The 11,249-nt window shown below is 33.9% G+C and overlaps 1 protein-coding gene and 1 long non-coding RNA gene across 4 annotated transcripts in view; one reads left to right on the top strand and one right to left on the bottom strand.

Moving 5' to 3' along the window:
- LOC132065396 (uncharacterized) overlaps positions 1–11,249 on the bottom strand; it is a 41,554-nt gene that overhangs the window by 27,191 nt on the left and 3,114 nt on the right. The gene's annotated exons all lie outside the window — the stretch shown is intronic.
- Positions 1,510–4,685, top strand: LOC132062914 (uncharacterized). 3 transcript variants are annotated; one of them, XR_009416274.1, is made up of 2 exons: positions 1,510–1,824; positions 4,132–4,685. It is a non-coding gene; the product is annotated as an uncharacterized LOC132062914 (long non-coding RNA). The 3 variants fall into 3 exon arrangements; XR_009416276.1 differs by having other exon boundaries at positions 4,120–4,685; XR_009416275.1 differs by having other exon boundaries at positions 4,077–4,685.

The following is an 11,249-nucleotide window of genomic DNA, read 5'->3' as shown; positions in this document are numbered from 1 at the left end:
TACAAATTCAATTGTTATCCATTTTTAGGGTAAACAAGTATCATGCATGTTGAAATGTTAAACATCTCATATAAAATAGTTTAAGCTGATAACACATTTTTATTAACTTAATTATATCTCTAATGATCTCTTAAACTTTATATCCCCGTAATCAATTGAACATTTTAATTTAATTATATCTCCAACTTTTAATTTCTATAGTTCAATTTTAGTTATTCTGTTTAGACTGTTTTATTTTGGCAAAAGAATTTATTAGCCAAATTCACAAGTTTATGTGTAAAATGTCGCTATTAGCCGGCTGGCTTCCAAATGTTTAGCAATTAACAACCTATAAATAGGTCCTTTGATCAAAAACATAATAACATCATCTATAGCTTTCGCAAATAATTTACAACATTAGCTACTACATATTCTCAATGGCCTTGAAAGTAGTTTCGTTGATTTCATCCTAAATTAATATATTAGTATAATATTTCAGTCAGTATATATAACATAGATTTATTTAATTTTCTAATATTATTTATTTATTTTAAATAGAAAAAGAGCTTTAACGATAACACTACTTATGGTTGCGTCACTACTAAAAAAAGGGGATTTTTCGACCAAATAATTTCGACCTCACTTTTTGGTGGAAAAAAAATCGACCACATGAGGTCGAAATTTCCAAATTATTTTTTTTTTAAATTTTCTTTAGGATTTTGACCACATGGGGTCGTTTTTTTTTACAGGAAAATATGATTTCGACCTCATGAGGTCGATTTTTTTATTTTTTTTTACAAATAATAAATGAAAAAAATCATTTTGCACAAAAGTAAATTATATAAATATAAAATAATGAATTAAAAAGTTAAAAAAAAAAATCAAATTTCGATTTATGAGGTCGAAAAAATTAATTCAAATACGCTTTATTTTTTCGACCACATGCGGTCGAAAAAGTTCAATAATTAATACACCCTGTGCCGATGAAAATATTTCAACTCCCCCAAAACTTTCTCTTCTCTTTCAAAAAAAAAATTTACCTTCTCTAAACTCATCTTCTCCAAAATTTCCACCACCCCACCAACACCGGCGTTCTCCAAGTAGGTGACGCTGACGTCATTAAACCACCGGAGTAGCCACCACCGCCACCGACCGGAAGCTGAGCCGGGTTAGTCCTTTTTTTTTTTTTTGGTTTTTGTTTTTCAATCTCATTTTATCATTATTAGTTGCATTACTTTGTATAGTTGTAGTTTAATTAGAAGATTTTTTTACTTTATTGATTGTTCAATGTTTGTTTTAGGTATTAGATGATTTAGATAATATTTCTTTGTTTGCTTTTTGGTAAAAGATTCAATCGTATATGAAATTGACCCATTTACTTGTTTGGAAATGAAATGGGTTCAAATAGAGATACACAAGTTAGATGATTCAAATCACCTCTCACGGAGTAGACGTAGTTGATTGAACGTGCATTTTGTTTTTACTCAATGAGCTATTTACATTACCCAACAAGGAAAGCAACGGGCAAATTATTAGTAGCGTAGGAAATGGGACATTTTAAGACTTCTTTATCTTGAATTTATCTTGCTTTGTCTACTATTGAAGTGAGTGACTCAATTTTTTGGTCTGTGTCCCTGCATTGCTGGACTATTGTTTCTTGAATCTTGCCTCAAACTTGGATATTCTTAATTATACCGAAGATGTATGTCGGTGTTATTAAGCGAGGAGAAACGACCGTCGGCTCTTCAATGAAGCGAGCGTATCGCTTCTTGCTTCACACTTTAAGCGAAGTGGGACCTTGTCGCTTTTTCTTGATTCGCATTCTAAAACACTGATCATATAAAGGTATGTCTTCTTAGTTTTAGGATATTGTGGACTTTGAAGTCATCATATATATCCCAGTTTGCTTGTCCTGTTACTTTATTTAGATCTATATTGTTTTCTCTCTTAAGTACCTTTTGTTGTTTATTACTACTATATGTTTTCTCGTCATTGTATACGATTTTGAAGTTATCTTAATTTATTGTACTTTACTTGATCCTATCGATAACTTTGGCCTCCAAGTTCACTTTATGTCTCTTGTGTGTATACGTTTCCTACTTCCAACTGGGAACTTTTATCCGTTTATGGAGCTTCGATCGTGATCACTCTTGCCGAGTAATGGCTTCGGCCGAGGCCGTCGCATTGAGAATACGCCTTCTTTTTAATGGCGTCAACACCACCTATCAAGAGTTCACTTGAAAGGTGAATAAGTCGGCCCGAATTCAACGAGTAGAACGTAATTCTCGGAAATCCTTCCCAAGTTTCAAATAGTAGCAAGTGTCCGAGAGCACAATTTCAAAGAGCTAAATAGCAATGATTCTACCGACTTATTGGTCGATAAGTTTAATTCGAGCTTATATTTGGGAAACACGAAACATGCTCCAAATGTAAGCTCTTCACCAAAGTAAGCGATGGGGCCGAAGCCTTGCAAAAACAAGTGGAAGTGGCAAACCTAGTGATCGAGCGATTTTGTTGATAGTGGAAAAGAGCGAGATCCGTGGGGAAGCACAAGCACCGATGTAAGTGATGAAAGTAGTTGCGACACCTTTAGAAGAGTATTAATAAACCTCATAAAGCTAATGACTCGGGATGGGAAGCAATTCAAGCTATTTGAGCTAAAGACGGAGCGTTAGACTTGAGACATTTCCGGTTGCTAAAAAAGTTAGGAAGTGGTGATATTGGAAGCGTCTATCTGTCGGAGTTATGTGGAACAAAGTGTTATTTTGCCATGAAAGTTATGGATAAAGCATCATTTTCGTAAGAAGAAATTGCGTGCTCAAATGGAGAGAGAGATATTCTTGTCCTTGGACCATCCTTTTACGCAAGTTTATATACCCATTTTGAGACGGAAAAGTTTTCGTGTCTAGTAATGGAGTTTTGCCACTGAGGTGACTTGCACACACTTCGTCGGAGGCGGCCGGGGGAAGCATTTTTCTCGAACAAGTTGTGAAGTATGATTACTTGACCCAAAAACCTCTTTATTGATTAATCTATTTTTTAGATAAGTACTTAATTCATAGTCTTAACATGGTTCGCTTTCTTTTTGTTTGCCTGGTTTTGATGTTTCATGGTTTGAAGTGTTAATTGCTTTCGGGGTCGTGTTTGCTGGTTAGGAAGTGAATTTTCATATATTAAAACCAGGATAACTAGTACCTTGTTTGGTAGCATTTTAGTTGTTATGTATAAATTTCAGCACACTAAGTTACCAGTTTACAACCGCATAATTAAAACATGTATAAAGCGTGAGTCAATTTATGTTCTATTTTATGCGGGGTAGAAGATGGAATAACTAATATACCGACCGCGAATACCGAAAGGTCCTTAAAAATTTATGTTACATAACTGGTTTATCTTTTGTCTCTAGACCATTTGCATTGCAACGTTACCTCCTGCTTTTCTCTTCCTTTATGGTTAGCTTTATTTACTCGGTGGTCTTGAGTTCCTCCTTATCTTTGCGAGATAAAGAGTTCCTCCATATCTTAGGTTCTTAGACCAATATGTATAGCCGCTACGTTTTAGTTAGTATGTCATTTTTTATGTTTCTTTTCTTGTATCCAATAAATTTTGTTTCCTTAGGACCATTGATACCAAAGCTTTCATGTTACGAGTGTTCCTTCCGATCCATATTCGCCAATGCTAATTTTGCCTAGCTTGATTTACTAGTTAACGGAAGAAAAGAGCTTGTTTTAGATTCGTTGGTATTACCTTATCAAAACAAAAACATTCCGTTTGCATTATTTTATGAAGTGTTAATTTTTATCTCAAAATTTCAGGTTTTATGTAGCGAGAGATCCTCCTTGCAATGGAATACCTCCACATGCTTGGCATTGTCTATCGCGACCTCGAAGCCGAAAATGTGCTTGTTAGAGAAGATGGACACATAATGCTATCCGATTTTGATCTCTCGCTTCATAAAAAGGTCTTTTTATGATATATCTTTACATATGTGTTTCCTTCGTAATGGTTGTTTTGTTTGTCTGTTGTTTGGTTATTTGTAATTTAATAATCTTCTTAAGCCTGACTTCTGTTTTCCTTTCGTTTTGCATACCACAAAGTTCCCATCCCATATCTTTCCCAAACAAGTAATCTTTACAACAGATAATGGTTCAGTTATTATCTTCAAGATGATGTTAACGCTCGAGAGGTCGGAGAAGTACCTCAAGATGAAGTCTTCAAGATTACTCACACGAGGAAGGCGAAGAACGCCGATGGTACGGACCAATGGATTGAGAGGCGACGTAGGTCACAAGACAACGTAGTTCATGCTCTTGTTTATGAGGATAGTGGGAAGGAATCGGATCATGTCTCTAACACCCAACGTTGACTTTTTTGATTCATATACTTTTGGATTGTAATATTGCTATGTTTTCTTGGATATGTATATTTTTTTTTATGATAGTTTTAATTCGAATTAGATGTACTTTTGAATGTGAATTAGATTGTAGGAAGTAGTTTATGGATGTTTAAGTGTTTGAATGTAGAAAGTAGTTTATGGTTGTTTAACTTTACGATGTTTAAGTGTTTGAATGTAGTTTTAAGGATATTTAGAAGTACTTTAAATTGAAACTTGAGGTTGAATTTGATTTTAGAATGTGAAGTTTATGATTGTAGAAGTACTTTGATGAATTGGACGTGTTGATGAATTGCATTGTTGATTTGGTTGATGAGTGTGATTGGCAGGTGGGTTCTTGTTGAAAAACGAAATTTGAATTCGAAAAAAAAATTTCCAGATTTTTGACCTCATGAGGTCGAATAGTCACCCAGATATTGATAATTTTCGACCTCATGAGGTCGAAATTGTACTCAGCAATCATAATTTCGACCGCACGAGGTCGAAAATCGACACGATTTTGAATTTCGACCTCATGAGGTCGAAATGCGGCAACAATATTGCTAAATTTCGACCTCATGCGGTCGAAATTATGAATTTTTTATTTTTTTATTTTTATTTTTTATCATATTTCGACCACGGGAGGTCGAAAATTTTAAATAATATTTGCGTAAAATAATATTTTCGACCACATGCGGTCGAAATTTTTTATTAATATTTAAATAAAAATAACTTTTTCGACCTCATGTGGTCGATTTTTTTTTTTTTAATTTAGGTAGAAAACTTATTTCGACCGCGTGTGGTCGAAAATTTTCGACCACGTGAGGTCGAAAAAAATTTCACCCTACTGTTAGCGACCATGCCTTGCGGTCGAAATTTTGGTCGAAAATTGGCCTTTTTCGACCGCGCGTGGTCGAAAATTTTGATCGAATTTCACTGTTTTTTTAGTAGTGAATTGCATTCCAAAAATAAAAAAGATTCCTTTTGCCAAAAGAGTGAGTTCAAATCATGAATCTTATTGTGACCTTTGTGACCACTATTATCATTACCATAACTGACCGGTTGTTACAATAATTTGGCTTTATTAGACACAATTAGTATGCCACTGCAATTTTGGAAGAAAAACAAAAGGTTGAGAGAAAAGAATAACACTTTTTTTCTTATAAAGTAGCTAGGAAAAAAAATTATCCACACGAATGAATAAACTGATCTTGAAACAACAAAGCTCGTATTTTATTTTTGTTATCTTTTCTCAATAAAGAGAAATAATTTGAAAGAATCGAGTCAACTATCAGAACTATTAATTTTTTAAAGCTTGAAATAAATAGGTTGCTTTTTCTTCTGCGTCCACGTAGAAACTTGCTATCACAACAATGAACAGGTTATAAGAATTTAAAATTCTAAATTCTAATCATCACTTATAGGATAAGTTAATAAATAGTGTAGTACGTAGGAATCTTCTATACAATATATACCACACAACTTCGGAAAAGTTAATTGTCAAGGTGTGTTTGGTACGAAGGAAAGTGTTCTCTCAAAAAATAAATAATTTTCTTGTTTACTTTTTAATATTCCGTAAGTAAATAAAAAATAATATTGCCCTAAGAGTATTTAAATATATTCTAGACAAGCAACTACGTCTGCGGAGGGTGAGAGAGGAGTGGTTGAGTTTGGGTGTTGGGGGTGTTACGGGGTTGGGGCTCGAGGGTTTCAGGGGTTAAGACATTAATTAATCTAATTGTATATCATTTATGTCCTCACTCTAGAGGCATCCTCTCTTTCAAGAGAATTATAGACATGTTAAGCTCTGATAATTAAGATTCTTCATTTTGTATTGAATTAGATCACATGCTCCACAATGAAATATTAGAAAGAGATTATATTATGATCGGTGGTGGTGATATGGCTAATATAGGTGGTTATGGGTGCTGACTGACAATAGTAATTAGTGATGGTAATGGTTAATGATAATAATTAATTTATATATTGGATGAAGGTGATAACTAATGATAATAGTAATTGATAGTGGTGATTAACGATATATATCACTGGTGGATGGTAGTGATTTTTTTGGTGATAATAATGTTTAACAACTTCCTAAGAAATGATATATCTTCTTCAATATATCAAAGCATCTCCCACTCCAATTGAGTTCATATCATTCCTTTGGACCAAAAGTAAGCGTGTTTATAGATATATGTGATGTGATGGTCCACATAAAAAACAACAAAAGTTGGAGTTGATGGTCTAACAAGGCACAATACACATTTAACAAATTCCAAACATGCATTTCAAGGAATGGAATATTATCAAGCACCCTTTACTATTTCGGATAGTATTTATGGTTCTACCTTTTTCTTAGCAACTGGCGTCTGCTTCGGCTCAAAGCGAATAGGCTGGCAGTCTTGAAGAGAAGGAGAATTCTTTAACTGTTTGGTGTCGGCATCTTTTCGTGAGGTATGTGACCTATGTTAGGTCCATAATATAGCACAGCTTTTGGTGTTCTATGATTCACCTCCGAATAATGAGTAGGTAGTTCGATCCTTTTGATTTTGATCTTTTTAGTGATTCATCCGTGCCAACAAGAAGGGGGGCTTCACCTGATCACTCTGAATCCGCTGATCAGGAAGAGAGAAAGGAAGAGGTTTTTTCTTTAGATACCATGTTTGATTTGCAGAATGGGGATATTCGAATCCGGTCCTTCTGACATATCTATAGAGGACCCCTAATTTAAATTCTAGCACCAAAGACATCTTCATGGAAGTCACTGTTGCTTTAGAAAGACAACTAATAAGTAGTGACAGATTCAGAATTCAAATAGTATGTGTTCTTATATATATATATATATATATATATATATATATATAATGTAAATAGCCAAATGAGCCGCTAACGTTTGGCCGAAATCCCAACTGAACACTCAACATTTGCGGGGGTCCTATTACCCCCCTGGACTAATTTAAAATAGAATATTTACCCTCTTAAAAAGTCACACCCACATGTGTGTTTGCTGGTGAAGCGCATGCACTTGACACCTGGAAATTTCAATTAATTTTTTTTTTTTTGGATCTATTATTCTGTTTTTTAATTTCTTACTCTTTTTCTTTCCTTCATCTTCCTCAATTAGAAATCTCTTTCTTCTCCAACACCCCCAAAGCCACGGGTGAGAAGCTTTCCTCCATTAACATACACACACACATTCAATTTCATCTTCAATCATAATGCTTTTTTCCCGTAATTCGGCTTTGTGTTCATACAACTCTATTTGGGTTCAAGAAATTTTTCAATTTTCAAGCCAAGCTTTGAAGCTTTCTTTAATGGTTTCCCATGGTAATTTAACCTCAATGGCTTCCCATGGTGATTTAATGGTTTTCCACCAATTTTGACTTCCAGGAGTTCTCCAAGTTTACAAACAATAACAAGAGTGGAGATTTTTTATTTCAAAATTCAAACAGTGAAACTTTTTTTTTTGGGTTTTCAGATTTTTTCGATTTTTTTTTTTTTTAAATTTGATTTGGAAAAAATCCGGAAAGAAAATCCCCAATCAAGGGGAAAAGCTTGAGTCTTGGAAACTCTTTCCATACTCATTTATAAAATTTGGATTCTCTTTTACTGAACATTTTGGTAGAAGGAATTGTTGAGGGTTCGTGAAAATGAAATTTTGGTGGTGTCGTTGTGGTGTTGTACTTCGCCGGAGTTGGGGTCCTTTGTTGGTTGGGGAAAAAATTAGATGAGAGAGGCTCCTCACTAGAGCAGTTTGGGGTGAAGCTCGCCGGAGCTATGAGTTCCCGATGGTGATGGAGAAAAGGAGGGAGAGAGAGAAGAGGAGGAGAAAAGGGGCAGCGGCGGTGAATTTGGATGGTTTTGCCGGAGCTCCGCGGTGGAGGGTCGGCGACGGCGGCTATGAAAATTTGGAGGAGGAGAATGTTTTAGTGAAAAAGAAAGGGAAAGATTTGAAAAATTCAAAAAGTTAATATTAAACAAAAAATACTTATAAAAATAAAAATTTAATAATTTATTTTTGCCTCTCACGCTCTTTGAGAGAGTGAGATACACTTTCTTTGCCACCTCAGCATTTAGGGAGCAATATATTCTATTTTAAATTAGTCCAGGGGGGTAATAGGACCCCCGCAAAGGTTGAGTGTTCAGTTGGGATTTCGGCCAAACGTTAGGGGCTCATTTGGCTATTTCCCCTATTTAATCCTATCTATATTTGTATTTCACATATACATATAATTTTGTTCGTGTTTCTTGAATCCATGAATTCTAAGAGGCCTTTGATTTCCTTGTAGAGTTGGGCTATATAGAGGTAGAGGCGGACTCTGAATTTAAAGTTGTGAGTTCCTACAATGTTCTCAAGTTAATAAGTGCTAATAACTGAATCCACAACCTAATATTTATAGATATCGTGAATCTTTTAATACGTATAAAATATGACCGAATAAAATTTAACAAATTCACATGAACTCATAAATTATACTGTAGATTCACCTCTGCATAAAGGCACAATGAATTAGTGTTTGATCATTGTGAATCGACTCATAAACAGTGTTTTAAAAGGCGCGAGCGTAAGGCGAGACGTTTTACATATGCCTCGCCCAGGCGTAAGCCCCGAGGCACAGGGCATACGCCCCATGGGTACTTAATTTTTAATATTTTCTAAATTAATAAAATAAAAATATAAGTAAAAAATATATTAAAATTATATAAATAAAAAAGAATTAGTATAAACATGTATATATTTATTATTAATATGCTAACATATGCATGAACTATTAAAAAAATCTTGAAAAAAGTGAATGTAAAGATGCATTACACAATAACATGACTATGATGAAACATAATTAGAGTTGACAAAACGATACTCTGTCCTAATAATTCAAAGATAAAATTGACAATAATATAAAGTTATTATTTTAAAATCTGATACAGATTAAATACTCATTATAATTCAAATAGTCATAGTAGAGTCTTCAAAACATTATCTAAACTAGAGTGATATCAAAAGATATTGTAAAACTAAAAACTACCTTGAAAAAGATAAATTGAAGAATGCTAAGAAAATCTTGAAGAAAATAAAGCATAAAGAAGGAAAATGCAAACATGGAAGATAGTAAGAATTGGAGGACAAAACTATTTTCTTTGTAGTTTACTTTGAATACAAACGTGTAAAGTGTACATGTTATTCCGTAAACAACAATGAGAAAAGCTTATGAAATTAGGATAAACGATTAGAAAAAAACTTTTGACTTTTTGAGATATTCAGTTTCAGAATTTACTATGAGTTAATTACTGGGTATTTAAGTTTATTAAAAAAAATACTAAGCAATTTTGGCTCAAATTTGTAAAAGTTCCCGAGGCTTACGCCCCAAATGTTGGGGCTTACACTTAGGCGAACGCCCCAAGATACTTAAGCTTAGCCTGTAAGCCTCAGTGCGTTTTTGGTATGCCTGGCCTCGGAGCTAGCCCCGGGGCTCGCCCCAAAAACACCTTTTAAAACACTGCTCATAAACGCGTTTGTTTGTTTATAGAGGTAGAGGCACAAAAACTATTTTTTTGGATAAAAGTTTGCAGAATGTGGCTTGTTTGGTTGAGTTTTTCAAAATTTTGACTGGAAGGGACTTTCTGGAAAACATTTATTTGGAATATTTACAACAAAAAATTCTCGCAGATTTTAATCCAAAAAATACAACTATCGAAACCCGTTGGTTTTGCACAACCGTTTCCTCAAAGTTATTCTCCAAACAGTCTTTTCATAGAAAAATAAAATATCCAATAACATTGTCTCTTGAGTACATGCACTTATTATCTATTTGTCTGCTGTCACCAAGAAAAAAAAGGCAATTAAAATTTTCTATCATTCGACAGAATATTCAATATCATCTCAGTCATGCCTAAAAAATGGTCCCTAAGCTTATCAATGAAGCAAAAATTTTCAAGCAATCATTTTAGAAAAAATTATCCACACTCAATAGTTACATCAAATTATATTAATATACGATAATTTAGTAATAGATTAAAGTGAAAGTATATAGTAATTAACCTTAGCGAAGTAATATAATAAAAGTACTGTAAAGCAACAAATATCATGCATTTGTAGGTTTTTTTATAGGCATTGGATGTGAATAATAATAATAATTATTCTTTTAGGTGTGTCATGAACCATGACATAAGCATTATGACACAAGAAATGTGTATTGGAAATAAAGTTGTGGAATCATCTCCAAGTTACTGAATAATAGGCTCAACACTGTAATTCATAAGGTGATTTCTCAGAATCAAGCCGGTTTTCTTAAAGGAAGATCAATCACTGACAACATCATCCTTACAATCACTGACAACATCATCCTTACTCAAGAAATGGTCCACAACATCAACAAGCCTAATGCCAATGGTAATGTAGTCATGAAGTTAGATATGACTAAGGCTTTTGATAGAGTAGATTGGGAGTATCTATGTCAAGTCCTTAAACAATTTGGGTTCTCAACTGAATGGGTTGATCTGATCAGGAGAATAATTTCTAATAACTGTTACTCTGTTAATATAAATGGAAGTAGATATGGTTTTTTCAAGTTTGGAAGAGGCATCAAACAAGGAGATCCTTTATCTCCTTCACTGTTTATCATTGGTGCAGAATTGTTATCAGTTCTCATGGAACAGCTAAAGAATGAAAACTTCATTCCTTGTTACAAAAGTAAATAAAGAGGTTGAACTCAATTTTTCTCTCTGTCCCTTCTTTTCACTTCCGTTTTTCTTTTATACAATGTAAGGGAATCTCACCGCACCGCACATAATGTGCAAGCCATGCACCGGCTAGTGGAATTGAATACTATATGATTAAACTAATTTGGTACAATCGAACCCTCCACTACAAACTATTACTTTTATTTTAAAGTGA

Source organism: Lycium ferocissimum, chromosome 7, assembly GCF_029784015.1.
Source record: "Lycium ferocissimum isolate CSIRO_LF1 chromosome 7, AGI_CSIRO_Lferr_CH_V1, whole genome shotgun sequence".
Classification (NCBI taxonomy): domain Eukaryota; kingdom Viridiplantae; phylum Streptophyta; class Magnoliopsida; order Solanales; family Solanaceae; genus Lycium; species Lycium ferocissimum.
The sequence above is the reverse complement of the archived record's forward strand: the minus strand, read 5'-3'. Positions and strand labels throughout refer to the sequence as shown.